This window comes from Oryx dammah, unplaced genomic scaffold (genome assembly GCF_014754425.2).
Source record: "Oryx dammah isolate SB20612 unplaced genomic scaffold, SCBI_Odam_1.1 HiC_scaffold_17, whole genome shotgun sequence".
NCBI classification, from domain to species: Eukaryota; Metazoa; Chordata; class Mammalia; order Artiodactyla; family Bovidae; genus Oryx; species Oryx dammah.
Window position 1 is genome coordinate 74,328,727 of NW_024070201.1, and position 24,010 is coordinate 74,352,736.

At 38.9% G+C, this 24,010-nt stretch overlaps 1 protein-coding gene across 5 annotated transcripts in view; it reads right to left on the reverse strand.

Moving 5' to 3' along the window:
* CKAP5 (cytoskeleton associated protein 5) overlaps positions 1–24,010 on the reverse strand; it is a 95,046-nt gene that overhangs the window by 69,137 nt on the left and 1,899 nt on the right. The window contains exon 1 of one of the 5 annotated variants that reach the window (XM_040259144.1): positions 4,067–4,180. The exons of the other annotated variants lie outside the window; for them this stretch is intronic. The gene's annotated coding sequence lies outside the window, so the exon portion shown is untranslated. Of the gene's footprint in view, positions 1–4,066; positions 4,181–24,010 lie in introns of those variants that run through there. 5 annotated transcript variants of the gene reach the window in all.

The following is a 24,010-nucleotide window of genomic DNA, read 5'->3' on the forward strand; positions in this document are numbered from 1 at the left end:
AGGCCTCCCTGTCCATCACCAACTCCTGGAGTTCACCAAACTCATGTGCATAGAGTCGGTGATGCCATCCAGCCATCTCATCCTCTGTCGTCCCCTTCTCCTCCTGCCTTCAATCTTTCCCAGCATCAGGGTCTTTTCAGTGAGTCGGCTCTTCGCATCAGGTGGCCAAAGTATTGGAGCTTCAGCTTCAGAATCAGTCCTTTCAATGAATAGTCAGGGTTGATTTCCTTTAGGATGGACTGGTTGGATCTCCTTGCAGTCCAAGGGATTCTCAAGTCTTCTCCAACACCACAGTTCAAAAGCATTAATTTCTCAGCACTCAGCCTTCTTTGTGGTCCAACTCTCACATTTATACATGACTACTGGGAAAACCACAGCTTTGACTACACGACCTTCATCAGCAAAGTAATGTCCCTGCTCTTTTCAGACTAGCCAAAATCATAGAGAGAGATAGAAGATGGAATGATTGTTGCCAGCAGATGCAAGGAGAGGGGAATGAGGAGTTACTGTTAATGGGTATAAAGTTTTAGTTCTACAAGGAGAAGAATTATGGAGATGGACGGTAGGGGCTACACAACATTACAAATGCATTTAATGCCATTGACTTGTACATTTAAAAATGCTTAAGGTGGTAAATTTCTATGAAATGTTCAGAACAGGCAAATCTACAGAGACAGAAATTGGATGAGTGGTTAACTATGACTAGAGTGTTTGGGAATATTAGAAAAGTGTGAAGGAGGGTGGGGTTTCTTTTGGGGGTAATGAAAAAAGTTCTAAAATTGTGTTGATGGTTGCACAAATTTATGAATATACTGAAAGTCATTGAATTGTACACTTTAAAAATGGGTGAATGGTATATAAATTATATATCTTACTAAAACTGTTAAAACAATAACAACAACAAAACCTAACAAAGTTTTACTTAAAAAGAAGTCCTTGGGAGATGAGTGATTTGTAAAAGCTGCCAATCATTTTACACTTGCATGGCCTGGCTATAATGGTTAGACTCCTTTCTAATAACAGGATCTAATTCTCCAATTTTACCTTAAGTATTCACTCAATGAATTTCCCTCTGGGCAAACCATGATGGTTCAATGAGTTCACAGGAGTAAAAGTAGAACCTAAACAAATAACCATATCCACTTGAAACTAGCGCAACACTGTTAACTGGCTACACTCCAGTATAAAATAAAAAGTAAAAAAAAAACAACCCACAATTCCAAACAACCATAATACAAAATGTAGTATATGTGGAAAGTGCCCTATAAGCAAGAGACAAATTAGGGTTAGGGAGATCAAAGATAGGATCAACTGCCAGTGAGTAAGGCATGGTCAGTGAAAAATCTTATAGAACGGATGACATCTGAGCTCAGTAATAAATTATAGGTAGATTAACAAAAAACAAAAACAAAACCAGGAGTAGAGAAGAGATACTGAAGCTGAGAAAATGAGAAACGCGAAGTCTTGGAAGTAGAAAAGTACTAAGCATGTTTAGGGAACGCTAAATGGCTCCACTTAACACAGACCAGAAAGACAGACTGAGGCCAGATCATGTACAATCCTGAATATTAAGCTAAACAGCAGAGGATGCTGATGACCCGAAGCAGCCACGACACGATCCTATCCACTTTAGAAAGATAAATCTCTGTAGAATGAATTGGAAGGGAGAGAAAGTAGAGTCCTGACAAGAAATTACTGCAGTACTCGAGGGCAAAGCTAAATAGAAGCCAGAACTCCTAGGAATGGAAAGGATGAGCAGAGGAGACTGAAGGGAGTTACATTAAAAAAACAGAATCAGCAAGCCTTTGCAACTAAGGATGTGGGAGTCGGGAAAAAAATCTAGTAGGAGGCTCCAGTCTACGTGACTCGGAGAACAGTGGTGCTAATGACAGAAAAATGCCAGAAGAAAGTTCCGAGAGTTGTTTGTTTAGGGGGAGTGGAAGAGAGGTTAAGAATATGATGAGTTTGGTTTTAGATTTAAAATTCAAGTGGGTGGAAATGTGGTACCAGGAATGAACAGAGGACTCTGGATTTTATAAACAGGAAACCAAGTCTTCATTACATAGCAAGGTTTGATGTTTTAAGAGTGCCTAACACTGCCAACAAAGAGAAGCATTAATAAAATTAATTTGACCTATATATGATGTTTGCTATGGTTCATTCAAGTTAGTCCATACTACAAATACTCAGAAATCTCAAGTTCATTATCATCATGGTTCATTCAAGCTAGTTCATACTACAAATACTCAGAAACTTCAAATTACTCAGCATACTGTTTTTACCCTAGTCTAAAACAGAGGCAAACTAAATCTGTTCTACAGAAATATTATAATTTTAATACCACTGTTGTACCTAAAAATGTCTTCTAAAGAGCTCAAATACTGTATAGTTCACACTATTGCTGAAGAACGTTTATATGTAATTATTTATTTTTAGACCAGAGGTTAGGAAATGTTTCCAAAGTCACACATAAGGCCACAACTTAGAATAAACTCTGAACTTAAAACAGATTTCAGTTTAGTGTCCAATTAAATATTAAATGTGCATTATGTACTATCATTAGTATACAGACCCCAGCAGTCTATGCATTTTCTTTCATGAACCAGCTAAAAGCAAGGCACTGAGAGTAAAATACCAGTAATGTTAGACCTGGGGGCAGAACCTGTATCTCCTATTTCTCAGTCCACCATTCTTCCCCATCACTCAAGGGTCTATGTATAGAGTCCTTTTACTTTAAATTCCTGCACTATGACAGCTAATAAGACCATTTATACAGCTACTAAACATACTGTTTTAGCTTCCTACTTGAGAAAAAGGTATGGCAGTGAAACTATCTTATGGCTAGCTCCCAAACTCTTGACCTACAAAAGCTCTTCACTATCATGATACAAGAGATCTGGATCTGATTACCATTCCTGGACTCCTGACTTCTGTCTAAGGAAATGCTACAGCAGAAGCATGGAATGAGTCTGAGGGAAGTCTGAGGAAAAATCCTCCCCACTCAAAAAGAAACCCCTCTGAACGATTAATAAAGAATGATGTGAACTTACTTTAAAAAAAAAAAAAAAGGAAATTATAAAACAAGGATAAGACAAAATACACATACATGCCCAGAAATCTTTACTCAAACCATGTCTAAGAAGGACAACTGGATTAAAGAAGTGTAACAATTATGTAACTGTCATAGAAAAATTTTAAATGTATTACTTGGCCAAGCCAGACAAAATCTCATCACTTAAGTTGCCAGTAACAAAAATGACAAAACTTCCCCTCTAACTTAAAAAAAACTGCACTGCCTCCGAATAATTCTCATTAACAAGGACAGGTGTTACTCTCTTATTGGAGTATTTTGCATATGGAGCCAGAATGGGAACTATTCCTCTAGTAGGTTATCTCAACAAACTTGGGTGGGCTTGCTATACTAGTCCTGAGATGGTGGCCTCCCAACAAATCCTTCAGAGAGGGGCAAAAGAGCTGACTCTTTCACATTCTGCTATTCACATCAGTGGGAAAGGTTAACTGGACTCTCCTCAATAGCTGATCACTGTAACTGTCTCCCAAAGTGGGGGATTCAATAGCAACACAGGCCTCTGGGGAGACAGAAAGCTAAACCTGGCTGTGAATCAGGTCAACTTTAGAGTTACTGCTCAGTTGTACCAAGATAGCTGAAAATCTAATGCTTACTCATCTCAAGAGTTTGCCAGGTCTCCAAATCCCAGGCTAAGGACCCAAGGCCCAGGACCCCAGATTCCAGCTCCACCCATCTAGCTCAGCGGGATTATACTGGGCAAAAGCAATCCTCTCATTTCAAGCAGAAACCAGATTGGGGCAAAGCTAGGCTGTGGGCACAGTTCAACCACTGCATATCCAAACCAGCACCCTAGGACCGCTGTCACCACCCAGAAGTAGAGCAGATGCCCCAGGCTTTAGCTCACTGCAGCCGGCATTGTTTACGCTCTTTCGCCGCCTTAGCCTCTGATAGGCCAGTAAAGTCCCCTGTACAGTCCACCAGGACTTCCGCCATGGGCGCGGGATGCTTGACCCTCGCCCGCAGTTTGACACTTACGCTCCCCGGCAGGGAGAGGTCGCAGCCCTACGGTTCGAGGCGGAATCAGCAGGAATACCGGGCGGGCGGGGGCGGTGGCAGCGGCAGCATTGGCGCGGAGGGCCGCTGGGAAACGCCTCCTCGGGGGCGGGGCCCAGAGCGCTGTGTCAGAGTGCCCGCCCCACCCCGGCCCCCCGCCCCGGCCCCAGCCCCCGCCCGGCACACACTGACGGCTTAAAGGGGCCGCACATGCCTGTGCTCAGAGGACTGGGCGCTCCTTCCATCCCACAGGGCTTTCAAGGCAAGACGCTAATGAAGGGCCAACTAGGCACACTCTACCTCGGTTAGCTGTGGAACTCTTTTTTTGTGTGTGGCAACACAGATAATGTTCCAGAAACAAAGGAGGTGACCTGTTCTTACTATCACAATCTTAATGCCTCCTTCAGGGGTGAAAAAAATTGCGGCAGGAAACAGTCAAAGCATCAGGGTAAATATATAGCCCCCATTATGTTAGTGGCTTATTCCACTAACTGCTTATTAACTCGAGCAGTTGGCATTTTTCAAATGGCAACTCAAAGGCACAGAAAAGAATTCTGAGAGCCTGCATTGCTTCACCTCACCCTTTTACTGACTTCCTTCTCTTCGGTACAACGAGGAATCCTAGACAACGATAGAAAATGGATGTGTGTGCATGCCAAGTCGCTTCAGTCGTGTCCCACTCTGCGACCCCATGGATTGTAGTCCACCAGGCTCCTCTGCCCCTGGGATTCTCAGGCAAGAATATTGGAACTGGTTGTCACGCCCTCCTCTAGGGGATCTTCCCAAACCAAGGGATCAAACCTGGGACTCCTGCATTGCAGGTGGAGTCTTCACCATCTGAGCCACCAGGGAAGCCCACGTAATATGAAGAGTTCTTGAGAAAATTGTAGTAGAAACTGGACTAAAATCTCAGGGAGTTAAGTAATGGTCTCTGATCTCTCTGTAGGTTATTAAAGAATTTTAAATTTCTTTTCATAGGAGGAATTTTTCCTCAACCTCAGCTTACAAGGTTTGTATGCATTTTGTGTCTCCTTTATACCGTCAGGAAAGAGATTTATGTGTTTATTAAGCCTGTATTGTTGTTCAGTCACTAAGTTGTGTTCGACTCTTTGCGACCCCATGAAAGGCAGCATGCCAGTTCTCCACCTTCTCCCTGAATTTGTTCAAACTCATGCCGAGCGACTTCACTTTCACTTCCATGCATTGGAGAAGGAAATGGCAACCCACTCCAGTGTTCTTGTCTGGAGGATCCCAGGGACGGGGGAGCCTGGTGGGCTGCTGTCTATGGGATCGCACAGAGTTGGACACGACTGAAGCGACTTAGCAGCAGCAGCATGTCCATTGAGACAGTGATGCCATCCAACCATCTTATCCTCTGTCCTCCCCTTCTCCTCATGCCCTCAATCTTATCCAGCATCAGGGTCTTTTCCAGTGAGTCAGCTCTTCAAATAAGGTAGCCAAAGTACTGGAGCTTCAGCTTCAGCACCAGTCCTTCCAATGAATATTCAGGATTGATTTCTTTTAGGATTGACTGATTTGATCTCTCTGCTGTCCAAGGAACTCTCAAGAGTCTTCTCCAACACCACTGTTTGAAAGCATCAATTCTTTGGTGCTCAGTCTTCTTTTTGATCCAACTCTCACATCCACACATGACTACTGGAAAAATCATAGCTTTGACTACACGGATCTTTGTCAGCAAAGTGATGTCTCTGCTTTTTAACAGCTTTTCTTCCAAGGAGCAAGTGTCTTCTAATTTTGTGGCTGCAGTCACTGTCCCTGTTGATTTTAGAGCCCAAGAAAATGAAATCTGACACTTTCCACTTTTTCCCCATCTATTTGCCATGAAGTGATCGGACCGGATGCCATGATCTTCGTTTTTTGAATGTTGAATTTTAAGACAGCTTTTTCACTCTCCTCTCTCACCTTCATCAAGAGGCTCTTTAGTTCCTCTTCACTTTCTGCCATTACAGTGGTATCATCTACATATCTGAGGTTGATATTTCTCCGGGCAATCTTGATTCCAGCTTCTAAGTCATCCAGCCCAGCATACCTTCATCTAATCTTGATAAATAAACATACCTTATTAAAACCTTCAGTTCAGTTCAGTCACTCAGTCATGTCTGACTCTTTGCGACCCCATGAATCACAGCACGCCAGGCCTCCCTGTCCATCACCATCGCCCGGAGTTCACTCAAACTCACATCCATCGAGTCAGTGATGCCATCCAGCCATCTCATTCTCTGTCACCCCCTTTTCCTCCTGCCCTCAATCCCTCCCAGCATCAGAGTCTTTTCCAATGAGTCAACTCTTCTCATGAGGTGGCCAAAGTACTAGAGTTTCAGCTTTGGCATATTAAAACCTTAAGTCACCCCTAAACCTATATAGGAATCAATTTAGTAAAGCCAAAGACCATTTATGGGCTTCCCTGCTGGCTCAGTGGTAAAGAATCTATCTGCCAATGCAGGGGATGCAAGTTCAGTCCCTGGGTCAGAAAGATCCTCTGGAGAAGGAAATGGCAACCCACTCCAATATTCTTGCCTGGGAAATTCCATGGACAGAGGAGCCTGGCAAGCTACAGTTCAGGGGGTCACAAAAGAGTTGGACAAGACTTAGTGCCTAAAGAACAACAACAAAAGACCATTCATAAGTGCCCGAACATCTTCCACCCCAAATAGTTCAAGTGGAAATTTAAATTCCAAAGGACAGGCACAAAGACTGCTCTAATATGGAGCAGACCCAGGTTACCCTTATTCTGAAGGTCTTAGAAAATTCTAGGCTAAGGTTGCCATGAAGAGAAACTGATTCTGATTAGAACAGTCTGATTTTGAATTGCAAAAAAAAAACAAAAACACCTCATTTCAAAGTGCATTTACGGAGAAGGAAATGGCAACCCACTCCAGTACTCTTGCCTGGAAAATCCCATGGACAGAGAAGCCTGGCAGACTACAGTCCATGGTATCGCAAAGAGTTGGACACGACTGAGCGACTTCACTTTCTTTCTTTCTTTTCTTTCGTGTTGCATCAGAGCCCATCTGTATGGCTTCACTTTCACTTAATCACCTCTTAAAAGCCCTTTCTCCAAATGTAGTCACACTCTGAGTTCCGGGGGTTAAGACTTCAACATATAAATTTGGGGAGGGGACACAATTCAGCTTTTTGATGCTCTGTGGGCAGTATCTTGAGACTCTGAATAACTTATCCACCAACAACTTTTTAGCCCATGCTCTCAGCACCTCTCTTTGATCCTTGCTGAATCATTGGGTTTATTTGTACTATTCTATTCTGTTTATGGCCGTTTTCCACTTCCTGAAGTGAAATGATGTTTCCTGTATAAATAAATGTGTTTAATTTTTTTTAAGTAAATCAAAAAAAAAGAAAAACAAAGTGCATTTAACTGTGAATGATACTTTTGACTTAGGTAATTAAGACCTTCTTTCATTCTATCTGTATCAAGCTTATCACACTGTTCTGAGAGCAATGTAGTAGATTAGCCTTCCCACTAGATTGTGAGCACCTCAAGGCAACGGTTGGAATGTATTTCATCTTTTTTCCCAGTATGTGATACCAAATGAATACTCAGTAAATATTTATACAAAAGGTATGACCAACACTTATGTTGACAAAGGAGTCCAGGTAACTTCAATAAGCCTAGTGCAGTGAGTATACATGGGCATGTTCACATATAAATGGATAAGACCCAGTGCTGCGCTTATTATTGAATTAAAAGTTTAGAGAGAAAAAAATCCATTGATTGTACAACTCTGCACAATCAGATTTATATATTTTGTCCCAAAGCAAAGACATTTTATATAAATATTCCTGAATAATAATTAGATATCTCACCAAATGTCACAACCCCAAATATTTCGGTTATTGTGGCCTTTTCTCTACAAACCACGAAGAGACTAAACTGGACATGTAAAACCTTCACAATTCAACAAATTACCAGAAAGAACTATTCTCCAGGGCAAAGTTCAAACTGTTTAGGAAATGATTCAGCAAACACTATATATGGAAGAGAATATGGGAAAATGATAATTTACTTATCAGAAAGGTGGTATTTCTTGTGCTTTTAAAAAATTCTTCTTCATTGTAATGTTTTTTCCTGAAACAAATCAAGCACAGATTAAGGAAAATATTTATTTACACATAGCCAGAGCGAAGGGGGGAAAGTTTTAAGCATTAACTGGAATTCTTTATTACATCATATTCGGTGAAGGGAAGAGGCCAAGCTAATGATTAAGAGTGAGGACTCTGGAGCCAGAATGCTTAGTTCAAATCCTGGCTGTGCCATTTATTAGCTGTGTGGTTTTAGACAAAAACTCTTACCTCTTTGTGCTTCTGTTTTCTATTTGTAAAATAAGGAATTTTTTACCTTACTGGATTAGGAGAATTAAATGAGTTAAGTTTCTTATACTTAAAAAGTGCCTAGAATTAATTGCTGAACGGTAAGTAGTAAATAAAGTACATAACGTTCAACAAATACTGTCTGCCTTTTCTATCACATTCCTCCACTAAAAAGCAAATGAATAGCCCCTTCCCACTGACTGCTCCCTGTGTTCTTCCTAGCTGTCAGAAGTTAACTGAGGATTAGAGGGAGAAGAGGTCCTCCAACCCAAGAGCTTTTAACTCAGGTTTCAGTTCAGTTCAGTCGCTCAGTTGTGTCCAACTCTTTGCGACCCCATGAATCGCAGCACGCCAGGCCTCCCTGTTCATCATCAACTCCCGGAGTTCACTCAGACTCACATCCATCAAGTCAGTGATGCCATCCAGCCATCTCGTATAACTTACATATATTAAAATTCTTTAGTATAACTTACATATACTAAAATTTACTTTTAAAAATTCTTTCTTGGAGTAGAGTTGATTTACAATGTTGTTAGTTTAAACTTCGCTCTTTAGTAAACAGTTCTATGCACCCTGACAGAAATATAGTCATGTATCCATCACCATAGTCAGGAACATCTCTACAAGTCCCGCAAATTTTCTTCTGCCTCTTTGTAATTAACCTCTCTTCCCCCGACCATCACTTATCAGTATTCTGTTCCTACAGGTTTGGTTTTTGCACACGTCACATAAAAAGAACCATATAGTGTGTAGTCTTTTGAGTCTGGCTTTGTTCACTTAGTAGAACTGAGATTATCCATGTTTTTTACATATCAGTAGTTTCACTTTATTGCTGAGCAACACTCCCTTGTATGATCTAACATTCTGTTCATCCATTTACCAGCTGAAGGACATGTGGACTGTTTACAGTTTTTAGCAATTGCAAAAAAACGAAAAGAAAAGAAAAAAAAAACTGCTACAAATTTTCATATGAACATAACTTTTCATTTCTCTTGGGCAAATATCGAGGAGTGGGAAAAATGGGTGATATGGTAAGTGCATGTTTAATTTTATAAGTAACTGTCAAATTGGTTCTAAAGTGTCTCTTTGAACCCTTTCATGCTCTTCTACTAACAATAAGTCAAAGGTAACTGGATTCTTACCACTGATTTTCAGTATGGATCTGTATTTTTATACCTATCAATTACAATCAGTTCTTTCTGCAATTTAGTATTAATGGTGTGTAATTAGTCTTCTGTTTATGAAGAATCATTGATCACTTGACATGAATCTTAAATGTTACTTTATAACACTTTCAAAGGGAAATATCAATGAAAATTACTCTTTCAAATCCCATCCAAGAGTGGTCATATCTGGTAGTTTTTTCTGGATCAATAAGCTATAAGAATTAACAAAAAGTACTACTAGTAACTAAATACATTAGGTATACTTCTGTCAATCAAACTTGCAACATTCAGACAAGAGTTTCCAGAGCCTAAATAAAATTTATCAACAATGTATATAGCAAGTATTATTTAACATCTTTAGCAAAAGTATAATTCTCCTGATTAGGAAACAAAAAGGACACAAACAAGAAAATGTTTAGAAACTCATTATAAATACTATGTCCAGAGACTTCCCTGGTGGTCAGTGGCTAAGACTCCACACTGGCAATGTAAGGGACTCAGATTTGATCCCTGGTAAGGGAACTAGTCATGAAATTAAAAGACGCTTACTCCTTGGAAGAAAAGTCATGACCAACCTAGACAGCACATTCAAAAGCAGAGACATTACTTTGCCATCAAAGGTCCATCTAGTCAAGGCTATGGTTTTTCCAGTAGTCATGTATGGATGTTAGAGTTGGACTGTGAAGAAAGCTGAGCACCGAAGAATTGATGCTTTTGAACTGTGGTGTTGGAGAAGACTCTTGAGAGTCCCTTGGACTGCAAGGAGATCCAACCAGTCCATTCTGAAGGAGATCAGCCCTGGGATTTCTTTGGAGGGAATGATGCTAAAGCTGAAACGCCAGTACTCTGGCCACCTCATGCGAAGAGTTGACTCACTGGAAAAACTCTGATGCTGGGAGGGACTGGGGGCAGGAGGAGAAGGGGACAACAGAGGATTAGATGGCTGGATGGCATCACTGACTCGATGGACGTGAGTCTGAGTGAACTCCGGGAGTTGGTGATGGACAGGGAGGCCTGGCGTGCTGCAATTCATGGGGTCGCAAAGAGTCGGACATGACTGAGCAACTGAACTCAACTGAACTGAAGGGAACTAGATCCTAGGGGCCATAACTAAGACTCAGCACAGCCAAATAAATAAATATTATAAAAAATAAATACTATGTCCAATATTACAACAAAATGCCGCTGCTGGTTATGTAAATTGGCACATCCAATGTGGAGAATATTTGATATTAACAACCCATTCCCAAGAGTACTGAAAGTCCACACAAAGCTTGTATATAAATGTTAACAGCAGCATTACTCATAATAGTCCCAGAGTGGAAATAACCCACAAATCCATCAACTGATAATCGGTAAAACAGACTGTGATCTATCCATTCAACGGAATATCACTCAGCCATAAAAAGGAATGATATATCCTACAACATGGGTTAGCCTTGAAAACACTGTACTAGGAGAAAGAAGCAAGACACAGAAGGTCACATATTGCATGATTACGTTGATACGAAATGTCCAGGTTAAGCAAATGCAGAGAGACAGAAAAAGCCAAGGGCTAGGGGTGGGAGGGCAGGGAGGGAAATAAGGAATGGGGAGTGACTATTAGTGGGTATGAGGTTTCTCTTCAGGATGATGAAAACGTTCTGGCATTAGATAGTGGTGATGGCTGCACAACTATATGAATATAATAGGAAGCCACTGTACACTATAAGAATAAATTTTACACTATGTGAATTCTATCTCAATTAAAAAAAAAAACAGTAATAGGAGACAAATAAATAAGCTATAGTATATTCACAGAAAAGATATCATACAGCAGTGAAAATAAATGAAGACAGCTATTAGTTAAAATATGCATAATTTCACAAACCATACTGAGAAAATAGCTAGTTACTGAACAACAGGAGACACAGGTTTGATCCCTCGGTCAGGAAGATCCCTTGGAGGAGGAAATGGCAATCCACTCCAGTATTCTTGCCTAAAAAAAATCCCATGTGCAAAGGAGCCTGGCAGGCTCTAGTCCAAAGGGCCACAAACAGTCAGACAAGACTGAGCACGCATAGCATTGTACTCAAGAGTGAAAACCTGAAAGCTCTTCCTCTAAGAGCAAAAACAGGGTGAGGATGCTTGTGCTAACAGTCCTATTCAACATAGAATTCAAAGTCAATGTTCTTCGCAGGAAAAAAAAGTCTTACACAGAGAAATTAGGCAAGATGAAGAAACAAAAGAGATCTAAGTCAAAAAGGAAGAAGTAAAATCATCTGTTTGCATATGACATAATCTTATATGTAGAAAACCCTAAAAGATTCCACCAAAGAAAAATGTGAGAATAAATGAATTCAGTAAATGAATAAATTTTGTGAACAGAAATGAATTCAGTACATGAATGAATTTTGCACAATACAAAACCAACATACAAAAATCAGTAGTGTTTTTCTATACCACCAATGAAAAATATGAAAAGAAAATTAAGAAAACAACTCCACTTAAAATAACATCAAAAAGAATAAAATACTTGGGAATAAACCTAACCAAGGAGATGAGACTTGTACATTGAAACTTATAAAACAATGCTAAAAGAAACTATATAGAAGATACAAACAAAAAGACATCCTATATCCATGGCCTGTAAGATTCAGTATTATTAAGATTCCATATATCTGAAAATAATCTATAAATTCATCATAATCTATCAAAATTCCAACAGCATTTTTTGTAAAAATAGAAAAATTAATTTTAAAATTCATATGGAATCTCAAAGGACCCTGAATAGTAAAAACATTTTTGAAAAAAAATTTGCAGCACTCTCTTCCTGATTCCAAAGCACATTAAAAAGCCACAATGATCACAACAGTGTGGTAATGGCAGAAAGACAGAAAGACCAATGGAACAGCACAGAGAACACAGGAATAAACCCTCGCATATAGGGTAAAATTAAAATTATCTTTGTTTGACAAGAGTGCCAAGACCACTCAATTGGGAAAGGATGGTCTCTTCAACAAATAATGATGGGAAAAACCAGACAGCTACATGCAAAAGAATGAAGGTGGACCCTTATCTTACATCATACACAAAAACTAATATGAAATCATTAAAAATCTAAATATAAGATCTAAAACTACAAAACTCCTAGAAGAAAACATAGAGGAAAAGCTTTATAACACTGGAATGCACAATGATATCTTAGATATGACGCCAAAAGCACAGGCAACCAAAGCAAAAAGGGCCAATGGGGATTGTATCAAACTTAAAAACTTTTGTGTATCAAAGGACAAAATAAACAGAGTAAAAAGATAACCTACAGAAGGAAAGAAAATATTTACCAATCATTTATTTGGTAAGTCATTAATATCCACAGAATATCAAGAACTCCCACAACAAAACTTCAAATAATCCAATTAAAAATGGGCAAAAGACTTGAATAGATGTTTCTACAAAGATGAGTATTTTGCATATTTGTTGAAATTCATTGGAAGGGCTGATGCTGAAGTTCCAATACTTTGGCCACCTGATGCAAAGAGCCAACTCATTAGAAAACACTCTGATACTGGGAAAGACTGAAGGCAGAGGAGAAGTGGGGCAGAGGATGAGATGGTTAGATGGCATCACTGACTCAACGGACATGAATTTGAGCAAATTCAGGAAGATAATGGAGGACAGGGGAGCCTGGCATGCTGCAGTCCATGGGGCTGCAAAGAGTCGGACATGACTTAGCAACTGAACAAGAACAACAACAAAGATGATATACCAATGGCCAATAAGCATATGAAAAGATGTTCAACATCACTAATCGTCAGAGAAATGCATGTCAGAATCACAATGAGATTCTCTCTTCACACCCAATAGAAGGGTTACTATCAAATAAACAAATTTTTAAAAAACAGAAATAACAAATGCTGGTAAGAATGTAGAGAAGTTGGAACACTTGTCTACTGTTGGTGGGATTGTAAATGGTGCAACAGCTACGGAAGACAGTCTGGAGGCTGCTCAAACCTTAAAACAGAGCAGCGGCTGTCCTGGCCCATCGCCTGCCATTCAGTGTGTGGCCGAGGGTGGGCGCATCTACCTCCAGAAGCACTGAAAACTGGGGCTCGAGTTTACACACTCATGATCCAAGCCACAGAAGCGACCCAAACGTCCACTAAAGAACGAGCAGATGGATGGATAAGCAAAATGTGGTAAACACATACAATGGAATATTAACCTTAAAAAGGAAGGAAATCCTGTTATATGCCACAATATGGATGAACTTTGAGGATATCATGCTAAGTGAAACAAGCCAGCCACAAAAAGACAAATACTGTATGAGTCCCCTTACAGGAGGTACTAAACTAGTAAAATTCATAGCAACAGAAAGTAGAATGGTGGTTATCAGGGGCCAGGGAAAGAGGAAAAGAAAAGTTGTTCAATGGATACAGTATCAGATCTGCAAGATTCAGAAGTTTTGGAGATGTCTTTCACAACAACGGAATGTAACCACTAATTTAAAATTATGATGGTAATTTTTATGTTACATGCTTTTAAAAAATATTACAGTTTTTAAAAAGTGAGACACTCGTCTGTTCAAAATGCTCTGTAGGTATTTAAAGAAAAAAATATTTAAATACTGATGTGGAGGAAATCTATTATGAAGTTTTAGAAACAGTTTTGGAAGCTAGCATATGAAGTCTAACTCCTTTTTTGTGTGTTTAGTAAAAATATAAAAAAAGGGTCATACACATTGGTGGTAATGACCCTCAAAGATATTGGGCTGTAATCCCCCAAAACTATAAATGTTGTTTTATTTGGGAAAAGGGTCTCCGCAAATGTGATTAAGAATTTTGAGACAGGAAGATCATCCTGGATCATCTGAGTCAGCCTGAATGCAACCACATGTATTCTTACAAGAGGGAGACCGATGAAAAGCTGACACCCTCAGAGGAGACGGAGATGTGAAGACGGAGACGAGCAAGACTGTAAGGGGCTGGAGGGACGCGGCACCAGCCAAGGGACACCGACAGCTGCCAGAAGTGGAAGAGGCGAGAACCGGTGCTCCCCAGGGCCTCTGGAGGAACACGGCCCTGCCTCAGTATCAGCCTCCAGGAAGCCTCATCCTAAATTTTTCTAAAATTCTTACTGAAATATTGTTGATTTACAATGTTGTTAGTTTCAAGCATACAGCAAAGGGATTCAGTTGTGTGTGTACAGAAAGTATTTTTTTCCATTGTAGGCTATTACAAGTATAGTTTCCTGTTGGTTATCTTATAGTACAGTGTTATTTTAACCCCAAACTCCTACTCACCCTAAATTTTAGACTCAACTCCAGAACTGTGAGAGAATAAATTATTGTTGTTTTAAGCTGCCAAATTTGAGGTCATTTGTTTTGGTAGTCATAGAAAACTAATACATGTTTGAAAGCACATAAAAATTTTCTGGATGGATCCACAGAAAACTGTTAACAATGACCACTTTTAGAAGAATGTATATGGGACTAGCTAAAGAATTTTTACTTTTCATTTTGATACATAGCCTTGTCTTTTATTTTAATGAACAACAAGCTTCAATAATTTTTATCAAAATATTTTTAAAAGCTCTAAAACTTTAAAATTCCAGCCTGTACCTTGAAGCTGAATCTGTCTATACATATCCCATAAGCCTCACTTCCTCCCCTTAATATTTTTTGGACACTGTATCTCCCTTGAAAGAGAGATCTGAATCTTATTTATTGCCCAGCATCTAGCAGAGTGCTTTGTCCTCTAACACATAATTCCTAAAACAGCACAATTTCATCAAATTATAGAACTCTTAAATATATAATAAATGTGTTCTGAGTTTATAAATAAAATTTTGCATGCTGAATGTATTTAAAATGTGAAAGGGAAACATGATATAATAGATTAATAGAATTCAAAAGCAAACCCTTTTTTGAAGTGAAAAATTATTAAGTAATAGATTTCAAAAATTTAGAAGATTTTTGTCACTGTTTTCTTAGTACCTACTTTTTGATTATAAAATCTATTAAAAGAAGGAAATTTTAATTTTAGATCATTCATTTGGTAAAGTCATGAGAGGAGAGCAGTTGCTTGCAATAAATCTTATTATAGAGCACTCTAGTCAAAATTAAATTTAACCCAAACTGTCATGTTGGATGTTGGAGTTGGAGCTGAGTTCTAGCACTTGTTTTGCCATATACTAGCTGAGTCTCAGTTTTATCATCCATCATTACAGTACCATCTTCATGTGGTTCCTTATTTAATACACATTTCCAGAGCATTCATTACGTGCACAGGCAGTATTCTAAGCACTTCACATACATTAACTCGTTTATTTCTCATAACTCTTGAGATTTATATTATTATTCCATTTTACAGATGAGAAAACCGAGGCATAGAGGCTAAGTAACTTGCTTCACGTGATTCAACTAACTGTCATGGTGAACTGTTGAAGTGAAAAATGAGATTTTGCCTTACATATGTTAAGAATATCTCCAAATACCTGTATTATTCCCCTGCCACACAAGTACACTTAATATGTAGCTAAGTGCCTAATACAGAGTAGCGTGAGATCATGAGATGTTACTCTGTATTAGGCACTTAGCTACATACCGAGTACAGGAAGTGAAATATAGTAGCCCAGTGGCAATGTACTATGAGGGTGTAACAGAGGCAATTAATCTAGACTGGAGGGTCAGGGAAGGTCTCCCTGAGAAAGTGATATTTAGGCTGAGAACTAAAGGAAATTAATAGTGATTAGCCAGACCTAGGCACAATGACTAGACATAACAAGAGAATGTTTCAGGCATGTGGGTGAAAGCTGACAAGAGCTAGGCAAGATAAAGAAAGAACTGCAACCTATGTGGCCAAAACAGAAGCTGAGAAAAAGGGCAGACTGGAAAGGGTCTCATCATACAAAGCCAGGGACTTTATGCAAGGAAGTAGTACTGTGCGTGTGTGTGTTAGTTCCTCAGTCATGTCCAACTCTTTGTGACTCTTGGACTGTAGCCCTTCAGGCTTCTCTGCATGGAATTCTCCAGGCAAGAAGACTAGAGTAGGTCTAGTAGAAGATTCCCTTCTCCAGGGGATCTTCCCAACTCCAAGGATTGAATCCAGGTCTCCTGCATTGCAAACAGATTCTTTACCATCTGAGCCACCAGGGAAGACCCATCATGGCAAATAGCAGGCATTCAAGAAGCAGTAGCTGTCATTACTATATTATTATAAGCATCATCTCAGAGTCATTTAGAGATCTTAGACAGACTTCAGTTCAGTTCAGTTGCTTAGTGGTGTCTGACTCTTTGCAACCCCATGGACTGCAGCACGCCAGGCTTTCCTGTCCATCACTAACTCCCTGAGCTTACTCAAACTCATGTCCATTGAGTCGGTGATGCCATCCAACCACCTCATCCTCTCATCATCACCTTCTCCTCCCACCTTCATTCTTTCCCAGCATCAGAGTCTTTTCAAATGAGTCAGTTCTTCACATCAGTTGGCCAAAATATTGGAGTCTCAGCTTCAAGATCAGTCCTTCCAATGAATATTCGGGACTGATTTCCTTTAGGATAGACTGGGTGGATCACCCTGCAGTCCAAGGTGTCTTCTCCAACACCACAGTTCAAAATCATCAATTCTTCGGCACTCAGCTTTCTTTATACTCCAACTGTCACATCCATACATGACTACTGGAAAAACCATAGCTTTGACTAGACAGACCTTTGTTGGCGCTTTTTAATATGCTGTCTTAAGACTTAATCAAACCCACATTTTAATCTTCTGGTTCAAGAAAGGTCTAAGTTAGCTTAGGGTTCTTAGGACTGAGTAAAGCAAGTTTCTGATCTAAAACAAGTTTGTTGGGTATATAAGCAATCTATTCCTTCTTATCCTATAGAAAGCAGATTTACTGAAAGTTAAGTAAGTAAAGCCTGGATAACTCAATCAGTAGAGCACCAGACTTTTGACTTCCCTGGTGGCTCAGATGGTAAAAAAAAAAAAAAAAAAAAAATATCTGCCTGCAATGCAGGAGACCTGGGTTTGACCCCTGGGGGAGTTAGGAAGCTCTCTAGAAGAAGGGAATGGCTACCCAATCCAGTATTCTTGCCTGGAGAATTCTATAGACAGATGAGCCTGACCAGTCACAAAGAGTCAGACATGACTGACTGACTAACACTTTCACCTCTCAAACAAGTAAATGTCATTTTATATTACTCAGGAGACTATCCATATTTCACTTGGAGGAATTCCCCATGTTAAATGTAGGTCAAAATAAGCAGGCAGTCCTCTAAAGCATAAAAAACTGTTTTCTTTTACTGCCCAGAGATTTCTGATATGGGATTTAATCTTTACTCACAAATGAAGAACTCATGCTAGTTCAGGACTGGGGGTTTTCATGAGACTTTCTTTTCTTTTTTTTTTTTTTTAAGCAATGTATCATATAAGAAAAGGCCAAAAGAAAAGTGTGAAATTACAGTACTGAAAAAAACACCTAAAACACAAGAATGAGAGACTTCATATAGCAAATGAATTAGGACACGAAATGATGAAAAACAAACACTGCAAATAAATACATAAAAGAAAGGAAACAGCAAAATGAATTAGAGAATAAGATGTTCTAGATAGCCAAGTTTGCTAGAGGTTTGTCTCTGAAACATCAATTATTTTATATAACTTTTTTCCATGTAAAATAAATCTAAGAAAATACATAAGCTTCAAACACTTTTAAACAAAATCTACTGATAATTATTTAAAATTTTCAGGATAATCCATTTGACCAATCAATGTAGCAATACCCTCAAGAAGTACTGCCGAAGAATTATGAGGGAATCTTGTACCAAAATCAAGTGGTTTCAATATGGCTTTTTTGAATTTTAATGTTCTGTAGCTTTCCTTCCTCAAACTTCCTGATCAAACTAACACTTCTAGTTAACTTGTAGCAGTGCTAATTTTAGCTCTTGATTTAAAGAAGCAAGCAGGGTGAAACTGTGCATAAAGAGGGAGGGAGCAGGACCTACTTAAAGGAAGTCAATAAAATTTAGAATGCAGAAAAGACTTTTTTGGTTTATTTCCTGGCCGTTAACTTTCAGATAAATAAAATGCAACTTTAAGTCTTATGACTGAAGAAAGAAAAAGACGACTGATTAAACAAACATTTTCAAGACATACTTGAAACTATTCAACTTTTTTCCTCATCTTCATAGAAAGAATTTAAAACTCATTTTAATTAATAATCTCTAAGAAATATAATCAGAATGGAGAAGGAAATGGCAATCTACCCCAGTATTCTTGTCTGGAAAATCCCACGGACAGAGGAACCTGGTGGGCTATAGTCGATCGGATCACAAAGAGTCAGACACGACTGAGCAACGAAACAACAGCAACAAGAAATATAATCAAGATACTGAAGAAGCAAGTTTCTAATCTCGTAATAAAATAAACATCACCTTTGAAGAGAGAGCGGTCACCAAGGCTTATCTGACATCATATCTATGCCAAAAATGTCTGACCATTCCAACAAAGTCAGAATTTATACTTTGCATCTCTGAACAAAGATCATATTTCAGGAATAAGCAACTGCTGTTACCAATTAAGTGAAAATAATGTTTTCTGTGGTACTTAAAAAGAGTTATGGAAGAAAAAAGAAAGAGCTCAGTAAAAAGCATACCACAAAGAGGACATTTGTTTGGGACATGAGTTTCCTCGGAAAGTTGGAGAGACCTGTATGAAATCATGTTTAGCTTAATACAGAAATAAATAAATAAATAAAACTATATATGTGTGCATATGCGTGAGTTAGTAAACATACATACCCAGCTCTGTTTACTGAGAGGACCTCGGAACAATGACGCCCCAGAAATAAGCACATCTAGATCTTGGTTTCTATCAATAAATATCACAGTCTCATAGAAGGAACCAGGGCTGATTCTATGGCTGGGATGGGGAAAATACTAGATCAGTCTGGAGCATCTTGCTGAACCAGAAAAGTGCTCAGAATGAGCTAAAATAAATAACATAGAATCAGATTATAAAACAGATATTCATATTGATATAGATAACTGGTTAAAAAGAAAAATAAATGGGGGAGAACAGACAAAATTTTGTTACAAAATTCCAAACAATCTAGGTAGATACTGTTCCAACTTCAGTAAGCAGAACTTATTTATGCCCCTCATCCACTTTGAGGATGGGCTAGACTCAGAGACTCACTTCCAAAGAATAGGTATAGAAAGGAAAAAATAGTAACTTTACTTCTCAACCTGGCAAACACTACCTTAACCAAGTGTTCAAGGTTAACATCATCAGTGATATCATATATTCCCTTGATAAGAAATGTTGGTGTTCTGTGACATTCTTTCCAAAAACACATAACCCTTGTCTAATAATGAAAAAAACATGGGACAAATCTGGAAGAAGAATATTCCACAAAATAACTAAGACTCAAAACTGTCAAGACCATGGAGACAAAGTAAGACCGAGAGACTGTCAAAGACCACAGGAGACTAAGAGAGACGACAACTAGATGCAACAGGTTACCCAGGAGTGGGTCCTCAATCAGAAAGGCGATGTGAATAGCAAACTGCAGATATCCCAACAAAGCCTGGAGTTCAGTTAAAAGGAATGCATCAATGTTCGTTTCTTCATTTTGACATATGTGCCACCTAAGATATTAACAACAGAGATCAGATGAGAGGTATACAGAATGCTATATCTTAGCAAATTTTCTGTAAATCTAAAATTATTACAAAATAAAAGTTATTTTTTAAAGGTTTTGTAAAAAAAAAAAAAAAAAACCTGAAAAACAAAAACCCTTATCATTTACCTTCAAAAAAGTCATGTCTTGAAAAACAAAATTTTTTAGAAGTGCGATACCTCAGACCTACTAGAATGGCTAAAATTAAGAAACTGGTGACTAAATGCTGACATGAATGTCAAGCAAAAAGAACTCCCATTCATTGCTAGTGGAAACACAAGATGGCATTGCCACTTTTGAAAAGTTTGGCAGTTTCTTACAAAGCTAAACATTGTCTTACCAAGCTAAACACTGTCTTACCCTATGGCCCAGGAATCACACTCGTAGGTATCTACACAGGAGAACTAAAAATGTATATGCCACACACAAATGTTTATAGCAGCTTTGTTCATAATTATCAAAAACTAGAAGTGACCCAGATATCCTTCAATAGGTGACTGGATAAACTGTGGTACACAAACACAATGAAATCTTATTCAGTAATAAAAAGAAATAAGCTATCAAGCCAAGAAAAAATATGGGAGAACCTTAAATAGATACTCTTAAGTGAAAGAAGGAGATCCAACCAATCCATTCTGAAGGAGATCAGCCCTGGGATTTCTTTGGAAGGACAGATGCTAAAGCTGAAACTCCAGTACTTTGGCCACCTCATGCGAAGAGTTGACTCATTGGAAAAGACTCTGATGCTGGGAGGGATTGAGGGCAGGAGGAGAAGGGGACGACAGAGGATGAGATGGCTGGATGGCGTCACTGACTCGATGGACGTCAATCTGAGTGAACTCCGGGAGTAGGTGATGGACAGGGAGGCCTGGCGTGCTGCGATTCATGGGGTCTCAAAGAGTCGGACACGACTGAGCGACTGAACTGAACTGAAGTGAAAGAAGCCAGTCTGAAAAGGTTACATAGTATATGATTCTAATTATACTACATTCTGGAAGAGTCAAAACTATGAAGACAATAAAGAGATCAATGCTGCCAGAGGGTGGGGGAGGGAGAAAGGATGAATAGGTGAATTGTAAGAGATTTTTAGGGCAGTGAAACTATTCTCTACTATAGTACAATGGTGGATAAATAACATTATAAATGTCAAAACTTATAGAAGTTCACAACATAAAGACTAAACTTTAATGCATGCTAATTTTAGAAAATCATTTGGGAGACTGAGGAATCCCATAAAATGTGTGAAACCATCTCATTGAAGCGGGTGGGGAAAAAGAACTGACTTAAGCAACTTTGGAAATGAATGGACTTTAACACTAAAGGCAAAAGGAACTGGACATAAGCACTGTATTTAGTGTCGTTTAGTCACTAAGTCATGTCCGACTCTTTTGCAACCCCGTGAGCTGTAGCCTGTCAGGCTCCTCTGTCCATGGGATTTCCCAGACAAGAATACAGGAGTGGGCTGCCATCTCCTTCTCCAGGGCATCTTCCCAACCCACCCATGTCTCCTGCTTGGCAGGCGGATTCTTTACCACTGAGCCACCTGGGAAGCCCTGCACTTCTAGTTAATAAAGTTATTTTTTATGGGAGTATGGATTAAAAATTCAGATAGTGCTAAATATGTCTACTGGAGCTGAATAGAACTCCTGTTTAATTTGGTATAGAAACAGATAACAACATATAGGAATACCTATAGATGTCTATATACACCAGTTAGTATATATACCTATTAGTTCTGTTAGTTGAGAGTGCCTAAAAGAAATGACACCCCAGTAGCAATGAGAACACTTACTGCCCAGATCTTGGTTTTTATTACCATTCTCCAATAAAAAGTCCCAGGATATCCAGGAGAAATGACTAATTCTAGCACTATGACAAGACATATACAAGATGAGCTTATTGCATCTTGTAGTGTTGGGAACTGCTAAAAAAATAAATAAATAAAACACACACACACACACACACACACACACACAGATGTGGGAATGTTAAAGGGGAACAAGAGCCAACTGAGAGAATACTCAATGGATAAAGCTGGAACAATTCGAGCAACAAAGTAAAGCAGTACTGGAATATAACTCAAAGTATAAAATACCCTTCAGTTTATACTGATATAAATCCTTGACTAAACTAATAAATGGGGGAAAAAGAGACAAATTCTCCACGCAGAAGAAATTCAAATAAAATATCTAGCTATTCCGCCCCAAGGACAGGGAGCACAATCCCTCACTTCCTAAGTGGGCTGTACAAAATTACTTCCAAAGATCACAGTATAGAAAGGGGAAAAGAGTTAACTCTGTAGTGGAGAAACAAGACAAACACTACTTCAGCCAGATGATCAAGGTCAATACCAACAGTCATAAATCATGTTGATAGTACCCTTTATATGACGGGATTAAAATGGTATTCTCTCTGTGATCCTCCTCCCCAAAACACATAACCCCAGTCTAATCACGAGAAAAACGTCAGATAAATTCCAATACATGTACATTCTACTATATACCTAAACAATACCCCTAAAAACTTCTATATATTTTAAAGGTTTTAAAAACTAGGGGGAAACAGTGAGGTGGGGAAGCCAGATCCATCGTCTCTCTCAGTCAACACAAACATAAAGCTATCATTTTTCCATGATTCTTAGTTGAAGACTTTCCAAATTAGTCTGCTAAGATATTGCTATATCCAAAGACACATAAACACTGGTTAGTTGCACACTTTATTACATGGAGAAAACTATGTCAGTTTTGGCCAACAAACATTTTCTGTCCACCTTATTTGTCCTAAGCACCACTTGAAGCATTGAAATAGCCTCACAGATTAAAAAAAAAAAAAGCTCCTGTGCCCTGCTTTCATTTCTGTGAGGAAATGAGACAATATACAAGCAAACAATAAATGACCGATCATATAGCAATAAATGTTGTAAAATTAAAAAAAAAAAAAGTGAGGTAAATATGACCAAGAGGGCCACACTAATTGGAGCTTGGGAATTGCCTCTTTAAGGAGATGACATCTGAGTTGAGACCTGAGTGATGCCTATACACAAAGACAAGCTTGAGGCAGGGTAGAGCAGGTGGGAAGTTCCAGGCAGAGAGAACACCCATAAAGGCCAAAAAGAGTAACTTTTAAGTATTGGAGATAAATCAAGTGGGCAAGGCAACTGCCCAGATAGAAACAAGGTAAGCAACATATTCTGAACTCTACAGGTACAAATATGCATTTAACAGTAATTGAAATAAAGTTTTAAAAATTTAAACCTCTCCAACACTGATCACCAGGAATTCATCAATCATTAGATCCACATCTAGACTCTACACCCCCATTCAGTCCTATCTCCCACTGCCACAACTGTCCATCCCTCACATGGTAAAAATGCTATTTTGAACTGTTCTTCCACCTTCCCTCTAAAACCACCATGCCTGTGTTTCACATTTCCTTATGTCTCTGATAGAAGTATTTACGAAAAAAAGGCAAGAGGGAGAGTCTACCCAGAAAATGATCCTGAATTCTCCCTAACAGATCTCATTATTTCACACAGTACAGCCAGAAGTTATGTGCAACGGCACTGAACAGACTAACTTGGGTTCAAACTGAGGTGCTATCAGCTGTATGATTTTGAGCAAGCTGCATAAACTTTCTAAGACTCAGTTTCCTCATCTATAAAAGGTTGTGAGAATTAAGATAAAACGTGGCACCCAGTAGAATATTCAATAAATGTTAACTACTGCTGGTAGAAGTAGCTGAGCATTTATTTTGT